General features: G+C 48.7%; 1 long non-coding RNA gene across 2 annotated transcripts in view; it reads right to left on the bottom strand.

The window, feature by feature from the left end:
• Positions 1-18,510, bottom strand: part of LOC115090696 — a 381,113-nt gene continuing 362,603 nt past the window's right edge. For both annotated transcript variants that reach the window (XR_003856471.1, XR_003856470.1), the window contains exon 11: positions 1-124. This is a non-coding gene — a long non-coding RNA (uncharacterized LOC115090696). The remainder of the gene's footprint in view (positions 125-18,510) is intronic.

Genomic DNA, 18,510 nt, shown 5'->3' with positions numbered 1-18,510 from the left:
AAAATTTACATACCTGTGGGTTGGTTTTACGGGGCTTGTTTGTCCATTATCTAATAATCCAGGGTCCTGAAATTTCTTTAAAAATTGCTCCCAAGCTATTTTACCAGTGGTTTTAAAGCCAAATCTAAGACATAAACAAACATTTAAAACTGTTAAAAATATTATTTTGTATGACTGTTTATATTTACCAAAAGACAAAAAGGAGGGATTAATCACAGTTTTGCTCTAACTGAAAAATATTCTCATGAATCCATGAGACAGCAATCATCACTATGCCATGAGGCTACATTCACTAGACTCACTAGAAATATATGGCAAGGTTTTCCTCTTCACTGTTAGTATTACATCTTCCTGCTAAATGAATCTTACAAAGTCATTACACTCAAAAAATCTGACCTGGATCCCTCTGAACCTGCCAACTATCGTCCAGTCTCGAACCTCCCATTCTTATCTAAAATCATGGAGAAAGTCATCAACAAGCAACTCACAAACTTCCTAGACGAAAATCTATTACTCTTCCCATCTCAATATGGCTTCCGTAAGAACCACAGTACAGAAACCCTTCTAGTAACACTTTCTGATTCTATACTAAAAACCCTCGACTCCGGTCATTCTTACTTACTGGCTCTTCTTGATATTTCTTCAGCATTCGACACTGTCAACCGCAATACCCTCCTGTCCCGCCTCTCACAAATTGGCATTACTGGCACTGCCCTATGCTGGCTCCAATCTTTTCTGGTGGACAGGACATACAGTGTTAAAACAGGCTGCCATGTTTCGAAACCCAGAAAACTAGCTCAAGGTGCTCCACAAGGATCCCCTCTTTCTTCTACACTTTTCAACATATACCTATCTCCTCTCTGTCAACTTCTGGTGAAACTGGATCTCCCGCACTTCATTTACGCAGATGATGTACAGATCCTCATCCCCATCAATGACTCACTACCTAATGCTCTAAAAATCTGGGATACAGCTCTGGTGGAAAAGCAAATGTTGCTTACCTGATGTAACAGATGTTCTCACAGGACAGCAGGATGTTAGTCCTCACGAATGGGTGACATCGAGGATGGAGCCCAACCACGGAAAACTTCTGTCAAAGTTTCAGGAACTTTGACTGGCCCCTATTGGGCATGCCCAGCACGGCACTAACCCTGCAGCCAGCAGGGGTCTCCCTTCAGTCTTGTTTCAAAGCTACAGGCAGTGCCGAAAAATAAAATAAAAACGAACCCAACACCGCGGGGTGGCGGACGGGTTTCGTGAGGACTAACATCCTGCTGTCCTGTGAGAACACCTGTTACATCAGGTAAGCAACATTTGCTTTCTCACAGGACAAGGAGGATGGTTGTCCTCACAAATGGGTGAGTACTGAGCTGAGGATGTCCTAACATGCACCAAATGTACCCAACGGCGTGCAACAGGCACAACTGGGGTGGAATTTGGGAGAGGGCATCCGCACCCTACCGGGAAGGTGGAAGGGTGTTGGTACATCATGTTGGAAAAAGGTTACGCAAGACAGATTGGCCGAAGATGGAATCCTGTCTTCCAGCTTTTTCCAAACAATAGTGGGCTGCAAATGTATGGAGGGAACTCCAGGTTGCAGCCTTGCAGATGTCAGGAAGCGGCACCGATCGAAGGTGTGCTACTGAAGTCGCCATGGCCCTCACAGAGTGTGCTTTAACACGATCTTGAAAAGGAATGCCAGCTTGCTGATAGCAGAAGGAGATGCAATCCGCCAACCAGGAGGAAAGAGCCTGCTTACCCACAGGTTGCCCTAACTTGTTAGGATGGAAAGAGACGAATAATTGAGTGCTCTTCCTGTGGGCAACTGTACGGTCTAGATAGAAAGCTAGAGCCCGTTTACAGTCTAGGGTATGCAGAGTCTGTTCCCCAGAGTTGGAGTGGGGCCTGGGAAAGAAGATAGGTAGTATGATGGATTGATTAATATGAAACTCCGAAATTACCTTAGGTAAAAATTTAGGGTGAGTGCGGAGTACCGCCCGGTCCTGCAGGAGTTTAGTGTAAGGCGGATAGGTAACTAGGGCCTGTAATTCACTAACCCTGTGAGCTGAAGTGATAGCCAAAAGGAATAATACTTTCCATGTGAGATATTTTAAGTCACAGGAGTAAAGAGGTTCGAAAGGTGGTTTCATAAGGCGACCAAGAACCAGGTTAAGGTCCCAAGATGGGGCCGGAGGACGTAAAGGTGGCTTCAAATGGAGCAATCCTTTAAGAAAACGTGTAACAAGGGGTTGTACTGAAATAGGGACACCCCCGATACCTTTGTGGTAGGCGGCAACCGCACTGACATGCATTCTAATGGAAGAGGTCTTTAGACCTGATTCTGATAGATGCCAGAGATAGTCCAAGAATTTAGAGATTGGACAGGAAAGGGGATCAAGGGACTGAGAAGTGCACCATGATGTATACCTTTTCCATTTGTAGGAATAAGATTTTCTTGTGGAAGGCTTTCGTGAAGCGATCAGGACACAAGAAACTGAATCTGAAAGGTTAAATGGCTGAAGGACTAACCTTTCAACATCCATGCCGTCAGGGACAAGGCTTGGAGGTTGGGATGGAGGAGGCATCCGTCGTTTTGAGTGATCAGATGCGGGTCCTTTCCTAGAGGAATGTGCCTGCGGATGGAGAGATCCTGGAGTATGGGAAACCACACTTGGCGTGGCCAGTGCGGTGCTATCAGGATCATAGTTCCCCTGTCCTGACGCAGCTTCACGAGAGTCTTCGACAGAAGAGGAAGTGGAGGGAATGCATAGAGCAGACCGGTTGTCCACGTGAGGGAGAATGCATCCCTCGGCCGAGAGTGCTGGCTCCGAATGAGAGAGCAGTAATTGTCTACTTTGTGGTTCTGAGGGGACGCAAAGAGGTCTATGTGGGGATAACCCCATTTGTGAAACAGGGAAGTCGCTACCAAGGGATTGAGTGACTACTCGTGTGGTTGGAAGACACGGCTCAGCTGGTCTGCCAATACATTGTCTACTCCCGGCAGGTAGGTGGCCCTGAGGTACATGGAGTGGGAGAGGGCTTCTGCCCAAATCTGCACAGCTTCCTGACACAGAAGGAAGGAGCCTGTGCCTCCCTGCTTGTTTATGTACCACATGGCCACCTGGTTGTCCGTCTGAATTAAGATTGCGTGGTTCGATAGGCAATCCTGAAAAGGCCTGAGAGCATAGCGAATTGCTCGCAGCTCCAGGAAATTTATCTGGTGTTTGGCTTCCTCTAGTGACCAGAATCCTTGAGTTTGTAAATTGTTTACATGGGCTCTCCAACCGATGTTGGAAGCGTCGGTGGTGAGGATTATCTGAGGGTCTGGTGGAAGAAAAGGCAAGCCCTGTAGGAGGTTGAATTGATTTGTCCACCAGGCAAGAGACAGACGGAGTGCATCGGTGATGCGAACAATGGAGGACAGAGGCTGAACAGCTTGGGTCCATTGCAATCTCAGAGTCCATTGTGTGACTCTCATGGCCAGACGGGCCATGGGAGTCACATAAACTGAGGAGGCCATGTGTCCCAGTAGAATGAGGAAGTGGCGAGCTGTAGCTGTAGGTTGAGACTGCAGCTGGCGAGCTAGGGACCCAAGGGTTTGAACCCGTGGATGAGGAAGGAAGGCTTTTGGCAGTAAAGTGTCCAAGTCTGCCCCAATGAAGGATAAGGTCTGAGATGGGACTAAGTAGGATTTCTCGAAATTGACAAGAAACCCTAGAGAAAGCAGAGTTTGAATTGTTAGGGTCAGGGAGGACTGAGCAATTTACTGGGTTGGGGCCCTGATTAACCAATCGTCCAGGTAGGGGTAGACGTGGAAACCTTCCTTCCTGAGAAAAGCTGCAACCACCACAAGGCATTTGGTGAAAACTCATGGTGCGGATGCCAGGCCAAAAGGGAGCACTCGGTATTGGTAGTGATTTCGGCTTACTAAAAAACGGAAAAACGGAGGTATTTGCGATGAGACTGAGCTATCGCAATGTGAGTATAGGCATCTTTTAGGTCTAGAGAGCATAGCCAGTCCCCTCTTTGCAGCAGAGGGAGAAGCGAGCCCAGGGTTACCATCTTGAACTTCTCTCTGTGAAGGTACTTGTTGAGGGCTCGTTAGTCCAGGATTGGTCGAAGTCCTCCTGACTTTTTTGGGATCAGAAAGTACCTGGAGTAGAACCCTTGTCCTTGTTGAGAGGGAGGAACGGGTTCTATAGCGTTTGACTGGAGGAGAAGGGAAACCTCCTGCTCTAGAATAATAGAGTGATCGGTGAGTCTCCACGCCTGCAGGGATGGGGAGTCCGAAGGGAGAGTCAGGAAGTTGAGGTGCTAACCCTGTGCAATTATCGCTATCACCCATTGATCTGTGGTGATATGCTGCTATTTTTCTAGAAAGTGGCTTAACCGACCTCCTACTGGTATAGTTGGAAGAGGGATTTGGCATCTGCTCTCTAATTGAAAGTCAAAAACCCGATGCAGGGCCGGGTTGTGGAGCTGCTGCGGGTTTTTGTTTTCGAGACTGACGAGGCTGAGTTTTATGGTAAGGCCTCGCAGGCGTAGACTTGGCTAGTGGGGGATAATACTTCCATGGACGGAAGAATGACTTTTTTGAGTCCTTCTTAAATGGTTGTTTAGAAGGCAAGTCAGAAGGAATAGATGAGAGCTGTTTTAGTGTCTCATGATGATCCTTCAGTTCTGCAACAATTTGCTGAATTTGCTCACCAAATAAATTATCCCCTAGGCAGGGCAAATCAGAGAGCCTGTCCTGAACTTCCGGGCGAAGGTCAGACGACTTAAGCCAAGCCCAGCGTCTGGCAGAGATGGCCGTAGCAGAAAGTCTAGTGGAAGCATCAAAGATGTCATAAGCTGTTCTTATTTCATGCTTCCCAGCTTCAAACCCTTTATTTAGTAGGGACTGAAGCTGTGGCTGGAACTGCTCTGGTAAGGCATCTGAATACTCCTGCATCTGTTTCAGGATGACCCTATTGTATTGGGTCATATACAATTGATAAGAAGCTATTCTGGAAATTAGCATAGCTCCTTGGTATACTTTCCTACCTATACTATCTAGGAATTTATTTTCCTTAGTAGGAGGTATGGAAGAATGTGGCTTTAATCTTTTAGCTTTCTTTTGAGCTGATTCTACCACAACAGAGTGATGATCTAATTGTGGTTTCTGAAAGCCAGGTGCTGACTGTACAAGATAAGTAGAGTCAGCTTTTTTGTTCACTGGAGCAACAGAACCAGGAGATTCCCAATTCTTTTTTAGAAGGTCCAGAAAAACCTGATGAATTGGAATAGAGGTGATGACTTTAGGGGCATCCAAGAATTGGAGCAACTCCATCATCTGGTGCCTGTCATCTTGTTCTGATTGAAGCTGAAAAGGGACCAACTCCGACATGTCCTTCACAAAATTTATGAAAGAGAGGTCCTCAGGGGGAGAACGCTTTCTACTCTCCGCAGGAGAGCGTGGTGAGGGCAAATCATCAGTGTCAGTAGAGGTATCATCACCCCAGGTGTCATAAGGATCAGGCTGCTGACCTGTAGGACCATGAGGGGGCTGTATACCTGAAGGCCCCGGTTGAGGCTCCGAGAGATTCGAAGGAATTACCGGGGGCATCGAGAATTTCCTCGATGGAATCGGTGCCGGCATCGAAGGAATCGGTGTCGGCATCGAAGGAATCGGTGCCGTCATCGAAAATCTCGGTGGAGCTGATGTGCGTATCGCCCCCGAGGAATGTATCGGTGGCGAGGGACGACAAGGCACCAATGGAACTACCCCCGAAGGGGGAATTCGGTACGGTGTTTCTCCACCTGATGAGAAGGCTGTCGGTGACCCAGGTGTTGCCGGTGGAAGGGCATTCATAAGCGCTTCCATCCGAGCAAGCAGCGGTGCCAGTGCTGCTGGAATCGGGTCGGTGACCGGTTCCACTCTCGGTGCCGGGGTCGGTGCCGAAGGAGCCTGGAACCGTAGCATCGCCTTATCGATGGCCTCCTGGACCAGCCGGTCCAGTTCTACCCGGAGACCTGGGGTAACAAGACCCGGCTCTACGGGAGAGGGAGGCTGAGGCTGAGCCGGAGGGACCACCGTCACCGGTGGAATCGCGGCTCCCAAACCCCGGAGGGGTGAGGGTTGCCTCGGTGTCTGCGAGACAGGAGTGGACGGTGCCACTTCTGGTCGAGACTTCTTCGACGGAGGCTCGGACAGCACGGAGGTCGATGACTTCGATTCCTCGACAGTCCGAGACTTATGACGTCGATGGCGATGTTTGTCTTTCCGATCCCCTCGATCTTCGGGGGAAGGGACAGGCGTCGATGGCCGTGAAGACGTCGATGGCGGACTGTCACCGGGAGGCTGTCGATGACGATGGGACTTCGACGGTGCCGGTTCCGATGACGTCGATGCAATCGACGGCATCGGAGTATGAGCATGGAAAAGGAGTCCCATCTTCTCCATTCTAGCTTTGCGACCTTTTGGTGTCATTAAGGCACATTTGGTGCAAGTCAGGACATCATGCTCACTCCCTAAACACAAAACACAGACTCTATGTGGGTCAGTGATGGACATAGTACGTGTGCAGTCCGGGCACCGACGGAACCCCAACGCCATGGCCATAGGCCAAAAATTTAGCCGCGGGACGGTCAACTGCCAACAGGCCTCGAGGGCCAAATTCGACGGTAGTTGACAAAAATGACGGCAAAAAACTTACCGAAGTACCGCGGAGTAAAAATTGAAGAAGGGAGACCCCTGAGGGGCAATTTTTTCTTCAAGAATAAAGTTGAAGAGATTCCTGTCAGGAATGTGGTAAGAGCTCCTTAACCGCGTGGCAACTGCTACGCGGAAAAAAGAAGACTGAAGGGAGACCCCTGCTGGCTGCAGGGTTAGTGCCGTGCTGGGCATGCCCAGTAGGGGCCAGTCAAACTTTGACAGAAGTTTTCCGTGGTTGGGCTCCATCCTCGATGTCACCCATTCATGAGGACAACCATCCTGCTTGTCCTGTGAGAATAAAAATCTACTTACTGAAAACTTCCTAGCAATAAACACAACCAAGACAGAGCTCCTCATCATCACATCACACAATAACTTCTCCACTAACCCTACCCTACATGCACCATCAGACTCCCTCAATTTACAGCAAGTCCGCAGCCTTGGCGTTATCATCGACAACCAATTCTCATTAAAGAAATTCATCACGGCTACAATCAAAAACGGATTCTTCAAGCTACACACTCTAAAAAGAATCAAACCGCTTCTACATCCATATGACTTCCGAACAGTATTACAAGCAACAATATTGTCACAACTGGATTACTGCAATGCCATACTACTAGGTCTCCCTAAAAAAACCATACAACCATTACAGATGCTTCAAAACGCTGCTGCTCGCTTACTCACTAATACCCACCGCCATGAACACATTACTCCAGTGCTCATGTACCTTCACTGGCTTCCTGTAGCATCTAGGATTCTATTCAAAGTTCTCACCCTCATTCATAAGTCGATTTATAACCAAGATATGCAATGGTTCTCCGATCAATTCATCTTCCGCACTTCAAGGAGACCAATAAGAAAAATACACCAAGCCAAACTTGCGTCTTCTTCACTTAAACACATCAAACACGTTGCTACAAGAGACCGCTCATTCACTATTGCGGGAACCAACATCTGGAACAAAATGCCCACAGACCTGCATCAAGAACCCTGCCATAAGAAATTCAAGCAGAACCTCAAAACTTGGCTGTTCGAACAAGCCTACTCTCAATGATCTTTTCCATTTTTCTGAAATGCCAATTACTTGTTCTTGTAGCTCTGATCGATTGATTATGATTATCTTGTATCTCTGATCGATTGATTATGATTATCATTAATTTAATTGTTATTAGCTCTTAATTTTGTTCTTAATTTGTTCTTAATTGATTTATTATGTACACCTGATTTCGTTCTCATATTGACTGTAAAGCTTGTTGCTGATTTACTGTTTATTGTGAACCGAGGTGATGTTATTAACGTGCCGCGGTATATAAAAAATTACGAAATAAATAAATAAATTACAGATCTTCCATATCAGAGTTATGGCCCAAATTCAGCCAACCTCTCTTTATGATACAAAGATAAACAATGAGTTTGGTGAATAAAAGTAATTGCATCCTATATTATATAAACTGGACCCAGATCTCCTGTGTATCTAGAAAACACAACACAAACCGTTGTTCCCTGTACGTACCCAGATCAGTCCAGACACCTGGGTTTTGCCTCCGCACCAGCAGATGGAGACAGAGCAAAACTTTGTCTGGCTCTGTCATATACCAAGGTGCCACCCACAGCCTCTCAGTCTTACTCTGTCTCCAGCAGATGGCAGGTGCAAAACCCACAGTCTCTGGAGATTCCTGTATAGTTTAGTTTTAGACAGGATTGATTTGTTTCTTTCCGTGGTTTACAAAAAAAAAAAAAAAGAAGATAAAGAAGAATTCAGGTCCCTTGTCGCTGGAAGCCTCCCAGGGGGTTAGAAGGTTCTGAGGGGACCATCCCCCCTGGTTGAGGCCGCTGCTCAGGGTCGAGGACCCGGTCCCTTAAGGGTAGCAGCGTTGGGGGTGATACCGGGGAGCCCGGCTCACTCACCCCCCACTGGAGCAGGAGGTCCAGCACCAAGGACAACGATCGGCAAGTGCTTCGCTGTAAAAAAAAACAAAAGAGTTTGTTTTTTTCTGCTTTTGCGCGCCGACTCTCTGCTATTGTCGCTGCTGTTTTCTTCTGTACTTTTTATTGCAGTTTCGTCGCAGTTGCAGGCGGCTGGGGGGACAGATGCCTCGGGGGTCATCATGCCGCGCATGTGGCTCGGCACGTGGCTCTCGCGCGACAGCCTGTGTTCGGGATGCTTGCAGGGAAACGAGGGCTCTTCCGATTTCGGTCGGGGGGGGGGTCACATACGAGCACCGCGTTCGCCGGGGAGCGCAGGACCGGGTGAGGCAGGGCTGGATGATCCGTTCCCGCTGAGCGCGGGAACGGCAGCCATTTTGAGCTCACTTCGGGATGCCACGCAGTCAGCACTGGGGGAGGGATCGCTGCCTCCCGCGCTTTCTCCTCAACAGCTCCCATCGGGGGGGGAATGCTCCAGCGGGGGAGGCCTCCCCCTTACAGGAGGATAACTCGGGGGAGGGCTCCTCTTCGGAATCCTCTTTTTCTTCAGAATTTGTGCTACTTATGCACAAAGTTTTTAAAGCTAAGAAAGCGGGTAAAAAGCTGACTCCTGGGAAGCTGGGGCTGCAGCCAAAGTCCCAGGAGAAACGTAAAAGGAACAAATCCCGGGAGGATTCGGACCCGCCAAAAGGAAAAAGACCGTTGCGGTCCGTCCCACCGGGGACGGACACGGATTCCACATCTCAGGACGAGATGGACCCTCCGGTAAGGCCCCTGGGGGGGCCGACGAGGCAGATACGGAGGTATCGGCGCAGCCCAGTACCAACAAGGGAGCGCAAGCAATGGACGGGGACGACCCACGGGTGGTACGTCTTTTTAAAAAAGATGAGTTGGCACCCCTTATTCCAGCCATCCTGCAGGAGCTCGGAATAGACGCTCCGCCGGCAGAATCCCGTCTGGGAGCTATGGACCCGGTATTATTGGGTCTCAGGGGACCCACCGTGTCTTTTCCTTTTCACTTCTCGGCAACAGACCTTCTCTTCCGGGAATGGGACACTCCGGATTTGGGTCTGAAAGTAAGCAAGGCTATGGACAAGCTGTATCCTCTCCCAGAAGACGCTTTGGAGATCCTGCGTCTTCCTCAGGTGGACGCAGCAGTGTCAGCCGTGACGAAGAGGTCCACGATTCCAATGACGGGGGCTACGGCTCTTAAGGCCTTCAGGACAGAGGTGTCTGCGCTGGGGGTCCGCGCAGTGATATGTAGTAACTTTGCACTTCGGGCAGGCCTTCTCTGGGCTCAGCAACTCCAGGCCAATGCCGATCTCTCGGAAGGAGAAGCAACACAGGCGAATAGTCTGGAGGCGGTAATCGCTTACAGCACAGATGCGTTGTATGATCTCCTGCGCAAGTCCGCCAGATCCATGGTCTCCGCAGTTTCTGCAGAGCTTGGCTCCAAAATTGGGCTGCGGACAGCTCTTCCAAGGCCCATCTGGGGTTCCTGCCCTTCAAAGGGAAGTTGTTGTTTGGCAAGGAGTTGGATGATATGATGCAGTCACTGGGAGAGAACAAGGCCTATAAACTTCCAGAGGACAGGCCTCGATCTCAGGGATCGTTTTCTGCTAGGACTCGGTTCCGGGGAAACAGGAGGTCCCGTCCAGCGAGATCTTCTGGGCCATCCTACCGCTCAGGTTCTTCCAGACAGCCTTCATGGCCTCAGTTCTTTCGCAGCAGACGATTCGGAAAGCAAAGTAACCCTCAATCGTGGGCAGGATCTAAGACTCCACAATGAGATACGTCCGGTCCATTCCTCTCTTCTGGTTCCTCACCCAGTACCACACGTGGGGGCCAGATTGTCTCTGTTCTTCGAGGAATGGACCAAAATAACATCAGACCAGTGGGTCCTCACCGTGATAAGTCAAGACTATGCTTTAGATTTTGTACAGACTCCTGCAGACAAGTTCCTCGTCTCTCCCTGCGAGTACTGAAAAAAGAGAGAAGCGGTGCAGGGAACTCTGCAGCACCTACAGGACTTGGGGGCCATAGTGCCGGTTCCGGCCGAGCAACAGCGCAGGGGTCGCTACTCCATTTACTTCATTGTCCCCAAAAAGGAGGGGACAATCAGACCGATTTTAGACTTAAAAAGAGACAACAGGTGTCTTCGAATACCACGTTTCAAAATGGAGACTATTCGCTTGGTTATCGCTTCGGTTTGACCGGGCCAGTTTCTGGCCTCGTTGGACCTCATGGAAACATATCTCCATATCGGCATACAGCCGTTTTACCAGAGGTTCCTCCGGTTCTGCATTCTGGGCAGGCATTATCAGTTCCGAGCTCTCCCTTTTGGACTCGCCACTGCTCCCCGCACATTCACCAAGGTAATGGTGGTGGTGGTGGTGGTGGCTCAGCTTCGGAGGGAAGGTTTTCTGTTACATCCCTACTTGGACGATTGGCTGATCCGAGCGAAGTCCGAGCCTCTGTGTCAGATAGCGATCCAGCGGGTCCTTCAACTGTTGCACTCTCTCGGATGGGTGGTCAATCTTACCAAACGTCGTCTGACCCCGACACAGTCCCTGGAATTCCTGGGCGCTCTTTTCGACACAAGGCAGGGCAAGGTATTCCTCACAGCCGAACGAGTGGTCAAGTTACAGAGTCAAGTGAGGAACCTGTTGGCTCTACAGATCCCACTAGTGAGAGATTATCTCAAAGTTTTGGGCTCCATGGCATCCACCTTAGCTTTGGTTCCCTGGGCGTTTGCTCATCTGCGTCCCTTGCAATCCGCTTTGCTGTCCTGCTGGAATCCGGTGTCGGAACAGTTTCATCTACCTCTTCCACTTATGGACCAGGTGAGAACCAGTCTCGAATGGTGGCTTGTCTCGAATAATCTGACGTGTGGAGTTCCCCTGGTAATGCCCGACTGGACAGTTGTCACCAAGGATGCCAGTCTCTCTGGATGGGGAGCAGTTTGCCTGGGACGGTCGGTACAGGGACAGTGGTCCAGAGCAGAATCGCTGTGGTCCATCAACCGCCTGGAGACCAGAGCGGTATCTCTGGCCCTGCAAGCCTTCCTCCCGATGCTTCGGGGGAAGTCGGTCAGAGTCCTGTCGGACAACGCGACCACAGTGGCATACATCAATCGCCAAGGAGGAACCAGGAGTCGACTAGTTGCGTTGGAGGCGCAACATTTGATGTGCTGGGCGGAACGACATCTCAGCAACATTGCGGCATCTCACATCGCCGGGGTAGACAACATTCAGGCAGACTTTCTCAGTCGGCACCATCTAGATCCCGGAGAGTGGGAACTGGCCGACAGGGCGTTTCGTCTAGTCTGCGAGAGGTGGGGCACGCCCCACATGGATCTGATGGCCACTTTCCAGAATGCAAAGGCCCCACGGTTCTACAGTCGGCGCAGAGAAAGGGGGGCAGAGGGAGTCGATGCTCTGGTCCTTCCCTGGCTGACAAACGTGTTACTGTACGTGTTTCCTCCCTGGCCCCTAATAGGCAAGGTGCTTTGGCGTATAGAACTTCACCCATCAGAGGTAATCATGGTGGCGCCGGAGTGGCCCTGGCGTCCGTGGTTTGCGGATCTCCTCAACTTGGCGGTCGCGGCCCCTCTTCGGTTTCGGGAGTCCGCGGTTCTTCTTCATCAAGGCCCCGTCTGTTTGGAGGAGGCGGATCACTTCTGTGTTGTGGCATGGCTTTTGAAAGGCAGCACTTGAAGACTAAAGGATACTCCGATGTGGTGGTAGCTACCTTATTGAGGTCACGGAAACCGTCTACATCTTTAGCTTTTGTTCGGGTCTGGACAGAATTTGAAGAATGGTGTGCGGCCCGGGTAGTGGATCCTATGCGGGCATCGGTTTCCAACATTCTGGGAGTGGTTCAGGTGGTGGCTCTGGGTTGTCTTCGGGGTAAGGTCCAAGGGGTACCCTTAGCTTTACACCCAGATGTGGCACGTTTTCTTTGGGGGGCTAAGCATTTGCGTCCTCCACTGCTTCATCCGTGCCCTTCCTGGAACCTCAATTGGGTGCTTTTGGCCCTATGTTCATCTCCTTTTGAACCTATCAAGCGAGCCACACTGAAGGACCTTACGCTGAAAGTGGTATTTCTAATTGTGATCTCGTCAGCGAGGAGGGTATCCGAGCTGCAGGCTTTGTCGTGTAGGGAGCCGTTCTTGCGAATCTCGGATTCGGGAGTGTCGTTAAGGACTGTTCCCTCCTTCCTGCCAAAGGTGGTGTCCTCTTTCCATTTGAATCAGTCAGTGGAGCTCCCTTCTTTCCCTGAAGGGGAGCGGTCTGATCTGATGGCACGGGATTTACGGAAACTAGATGTTCGCAGGGTGCTGCTGCGATATCTCGAGGTAACGAATCCTTTCCGTGTGTCTGACCATCTTTTTGTGTGGTGGAGTGGTCTGAAGAGAGGAAGTGCAGCCTCGAAAACTACGATAGTGCGCCATTGGGTCAAGGAGGCCATTGGGTCGGCATATTTGCTACGTGAAAGGCTGTACCAGTGGGCCTTCAGGCTCATTCTACGCGGTCTCATGCCGCTTCTTGGGCGGAATCTTTTCAAGTGTCTCCTCAGGAAATTTGCAGGGCAGCTACTTGGAAGTCGTTGCATACCTTTGCGAGGCATTACCGTTTGGATGTCCAAGCCTCGACTGAGGGTGGATTCAGTGAGGGAGTTCTCCGAGTGGGACTCTCTGGGTCCCACCCTAAATAACTTGGCTCTGGTACATCCCAGGTGTCTGGACTGATCCGGGTATGTACAGGAAAAGGAAAATTAGTTTCTTACCTGATAATTTTCGTTCCTGTAGTACCATGGATCAGTCCAGGGACCCGCCCTTATCTGTATGTTTGTAATTTTGAAGTGACGGAGAGTCCGCTCGTATATTCTTACCAGGATGTTTGTTATATTTTATCATTGTTCACTCCTGTGGTTCTGGGAATTCTATTCCAGTTGCACCCGGTTGTTTCTAGGCGAGGTATAGTTAGCCAGATAATTTGGTTGTTTTTCCATTCTGCTTTGACATTACGTAAGACTGAGAGGCTGTGGGTGGCACCTTGGTATATGACAGAGCCAGTCAAAGTTTTGCTCTGTCTCCATCTGCTGGTGCGGAGGCAAAACCCAGGTGTCTGGACTGATCCGTGGTACTACAGGAATGAAAATTATAAGGTAAGAAACTAATTTTCCTATACTAACCCCTTGAGAACAACCCAAGCTCTGACTCATTATTAGTTTTCATTACAAAATGCATGAACCTCATAATCTCTTTTAGATATGAAAAGTCACTCTCCTGAGGTCACAAGCCTTTAGTATAATGTGGCAGAAGGAAACAGAGAATGCTCATCCATGAACATAAGAACATAAGAAATTGCCATGCTGGGTCAGACCAAGGGTCCATCAAGCCCAGCATCCTGTTTCCAACAGAGGCCAAAACCAGGCCACAAGAACCTGGCAATTACCCAAACACTAAGAAGAACCCATGCTACTGATGCAATTAATAGCAATGGCTATTCCCTAAGTATAATTGATTAATAGCCATTAATGGACTTCTCCTCCAAGAACTTATCCAAACCTTTTTTGAACCCAGCTACACTAACTGCACTAACCACCTCCTCTGGCAACAAATTCCAGAGCTTTATTGTGCATTGAGTGAAAAAGAATTTTCTCCGATTAGTCTTAAATGTGTTACTTGCTAACTTGCTAACTTCATGGAATGCCCCCAAGTCAAGGCATTCAAGGTTAGCTTGAATTAAAGACAAGAAATCAAAAATATGTCCACAATTTAGTAATGAACACACTGATTTATTTAAACATGTTCATAATTGCTTACCTGGCTCAACTTCAGAGGATTCAAAAGGGAGAAAGGAAATGAGAAAAATATTTTAAATCCTGACAGTATAATTGGACAGTTTTATAATATAGTTAAAGATGGCAGAAAAAGACAAAAACAGTCTATCCAGTCTGCCCAGAAATTTGCTTATGGTAGTAACAGCGGTCTGTGGAGGTTACCCACATGCATTCTGCTAAGCGTAGTAACTGCCGCTCCATGCAGTTTACCCCCCCCCCCCCCACCCCAATACAGAAATGTTACAAATCATTTCTCAAGCCTTTAGAGATCCACAGTGAGGTCCATATTCAAAAGCATTTAGCCGGCTAACTCAGAGGTTAGCCTCCTAAATGAATATTTCAGAACTTATTTGGCTAAATTCTAGCTAGCTAATAAGATAGCTAAATTATAGATGGCTATCTAAATTTAGGGTGTTCCGGGGGCATAAATAAGAAGAGCTGAGTTAGCCAGATAGGTCAGCCAGCTAATTCCGATATTCAAAGTTAGTTGGATAATTTAGATGGTTAAATCTGGTTGGGTCAAACACCTGCTCTAAACTTAGCTAGCTATAGAAAGCCATCTAACTTTAAGATAACCAGCTACATTTAATAGTACAGCTGCACTGTTGAATATAACTCCAAAGTTAGCCAGATACGTTAGTTATTGAACAGAACCGGTCCTAAAATTCTTAACACTGTTCACTCATCAGAGCGGTTTACATTTATCATTACACATTGTCTCCTGCCAATCAACCAGTTAGTAATCCACTCCACCACCTTGGAATTCACACCCAAGCTTCTCATTTTATACATAAGCCTCCAATGCAGGACCATTTTGAAGGTTTTGCTGAAATCCAAGTAAATCACATCAAATGCTCTTCCTTGATCCAGTTCTCTAGTCACCCAATCAAAAGTGTCAATCAGATTTGTCTGACAGGACCTTCCCCTGGTGAATCCACGCTGCCTCGGGTCCAGCAGCCACTAGATTGTAAATAGTTTATTATCCTTTCCTTTAGCAGAGTCTCCATTAATTTTCCCACCACCAAGGTGAGGCTAACCAGCCTGTGTTTTCCAGCCACCTCTTTGCTACCTCTCTTGTGAAGCAGAACCACAACCACTCTTCTCCAAATTTGGGACACCACTCCCATTTCCAGGGATCTATTTAGGGTGATGTCAGAGAGGCTGTCCTATAAAACCTAGGAAGGAGCTAGAGTAATGTAAAAAAATAAACAAAGGAAAACTAACTTTAAAATATGCACATGCCCATATATGCATGTATATAGGTGCATGCATATCTACTCCAGTATTTTGTAACTTGTGCATATACAATGTATGCAGGATATAAAATACATGCAAATATACCTGGGAACATGAGCATGCTTGTAAGAAAACGCACACAAATATATACTTGTACCTATCCAGATAGGTTCCGAGTTATCCGGATGTAAGGAGAGTGGACCCATGTGCTGTGGTGTGGTTGGCACAACCTAGTAGGCAAACCCAAAAAGCCCATGCTGACAGCTGGTGAATGTGCCCTGGGTCAGGAGCTTCACCTGTACCAATCCTGTTCACCGCAGGTTGAGCCTTTGGGTTCCAGGGGCTGACAGGACTTAGGCGATAGTCCCACAGGGCAAACAGAAAGAAGGAACCTGAGACCAAGCTGAGGTCAGGGCGGGCAGCAATCAGGCAATTTCTGAATTTTAGCTGAGGTCTTGGAAGGGAGCAAGCAAGGCGTAGTCCATATCCATAGCAATGGTCAGTGGCAGGTGGCAGGTGAGAGAATGGGCCAGGTCTGAAGCAAAGGTCCATGGTGTTGCGTCCATTGGTCTCAGATGGCTTCGACCTCTGTGCCTCCCCTTTCTTCCTTCTCTCTCCTCAAGCCTCGGGAAGAAGGCTGCTGCCACGTCTTCATGCTGCTCTCTCCGGCGTCCCCGGTTCAGCAACGGCTAAGGTGTTCGCCATGATTTCCTGAGGGCCTCCTAGGATGCACATGTGCACGCCACCCACGTCTATATCCACGTCTTGGCGGGAACCTCGGGGGCATCCCCCCAGAGTGACATCATCACATCCTGGTATTTAGCCTGCCCTTCGTTTGCTAACAAACTGAGTTAGCAAGGATTGGATTGCCTCCGGTCTAAGCTGCTCTGCCACTTCCCAGCTGCCACAGGAAGCTCTCTCTCTGCGCTTCGGGGTAATTCATCGCTAACCTGGGTACCTGCTCCTCGGAGGCCCTTCTGCTCTCTTTCAGGTACCTATCTGGGAAACCGGGTACTTGCTCCTCGAGGGCCTGCTCTCCCTACTCTGGTGCCTGCATCTGATCTGCTTCTGCCTGCCAGGATCTTCATCAATACAGCTTACTACAGTGAGTACTAACTCTCTCAGTCTGTCTCACCTTCAGCTTCAGCACTTGGTGTCTACATCCAGGACCTGCCTCTACTACCCTGCGCTGCCTATCATCTACTCAAGTGTGAGACTGGTCTCCTCTGCCGAGGACCCCTAGACTACTTCTACTGGGTTACCTTCACTGTTGCCCACCCCAGGCAGTACCATCAAGCTTTATAATAAATACAAATTCTCTGTGTCTGCGTGTGTAGAGTCTAGCCTAGTACTGCGGTTCCTCATGGGGCTCCTCCCCGTGGGAGTGGCCATCACCACAGTACCCAAGAATCCACTCCAACACCTCAAAACGATAACACATGGCAGGTAGCAGGTAAGAGAGTGGTCCATATCCAAAGCAATGGTCCATGGCCGAAGCAACAGTCCAAGGAAGGCGGCAGTAGAGAGAGTGGTCCAGGTTCGAAGCAAAGGTCAAATCTAAGTAAGCGAGCCGAGACAAGGTAGCAAGTAAGGTAAGGTAGGGTGGACTGAAGCAGATATGGCAGACCAGGCTGGAAGAGGCAAGGTGGACTGGATGAAGTAGGTCAAGTAAGTTGGACTGGAAGAAGCAGAGCAGGCAAGGCAGGCTGGGCAAGTCAAGGACTAGGCAAGGTAGGAAGCAGGAACATAATGAGGCAACACGTATTGCACGGCAAGGCAGGAGGCCCGTTGCTGAGGCGCCAGTCAGAAGTCCCACCGGTGTTTAAGTAGCTCCTTGCGTGTAATGTCATCGAGGCTCACATTGGGTGTTTTATCACCAAGGACCCTTTAAGCCTCAGCCGGGCGCATGTGTACATGACTAGGAAGAGGCACAGAAGCGGATGAGTCATGGCGGTGTCTTTGCCGCGACAGATTCTGGTGGCTTTCAGTAAGTCCAGTGGCACTGGGGTTAGTGTGGCAGGTCGTGAGGCCTTCCCGTGGCCAGTCGAACGTTACACCAGATAAGTAGCAGCACTTATCCATATAAATTCTGATTTATCCAGCTAAGTAGCAGCAAAGCAGCTACCTAGCCAGATAAGTATTAAAATGCTACTTATCCAACTATCTGACTTAGCAGGATAAGTAGTGCATCTTATTTAGACTTATACAGCTTTCTCATGTAGCCAGATAAGTAGCACTTTAATACTTATCTGGCTAATTAATGGGTTTGAAGTTACTTAGCCAGATAAATCAGAACTTGTCTATATAAGTGCTGCTACTTGCTGGATAACTCAGAATTTGTTGGAATAAGTGCTGATTTCAAGATTTAGCAAGATGAATCAGAATTTTTCAGGATAAATAACAGTCAACTGCTATACTCACATTTTAATGGTGAATTTTAAAAACCCGGTGCATACCAAATTCAGGAGATTTGCGCACAAGTCCAGTTCATGTGCGCCCACCAAATTTAAAAAGCCACCAGATTCACGCTTATCTCCCTCTGCATGCATATCTCACTTGATTTCAAAAAGAGTCATAGTCTGGGGGTGGTCTGGGCAAGGCATGGGCATTTCAGGACATGGCCAATACATTTATCCCCCATAAATTGGCTTTTACGTGTGTAATTTGGGAGATTTTCTAACATGGGCACAGTAATGAAATTACCAGCTTTAACAATTAGTCTACTAGTTCACCCAGTCTCTCTGCAGGTCATCAAGACTTTCCTGGCTCTTGAGTTTCAGCTCCCCCATTTTACCCAGACCCCT

The sequence above is a fragment of the Rhinatrema bivittatum genome, chromosome 4, assembly GCF_901001135.1.
Source record: "Rhinatrema bivittatum chromosome 4, aRhiBiv1.1, whole genome shotgun sequence".
Lineage (NCBI taxonomy): Eukaryota > Metazoa > Chordata > Amphibia > Gymnophiona > Rhinatrematidae > Rhinatrema > Rhinatrema bivittatum.
This window is presented reverse-complemented; position numbering and strand designations above follow the sequence as displayed.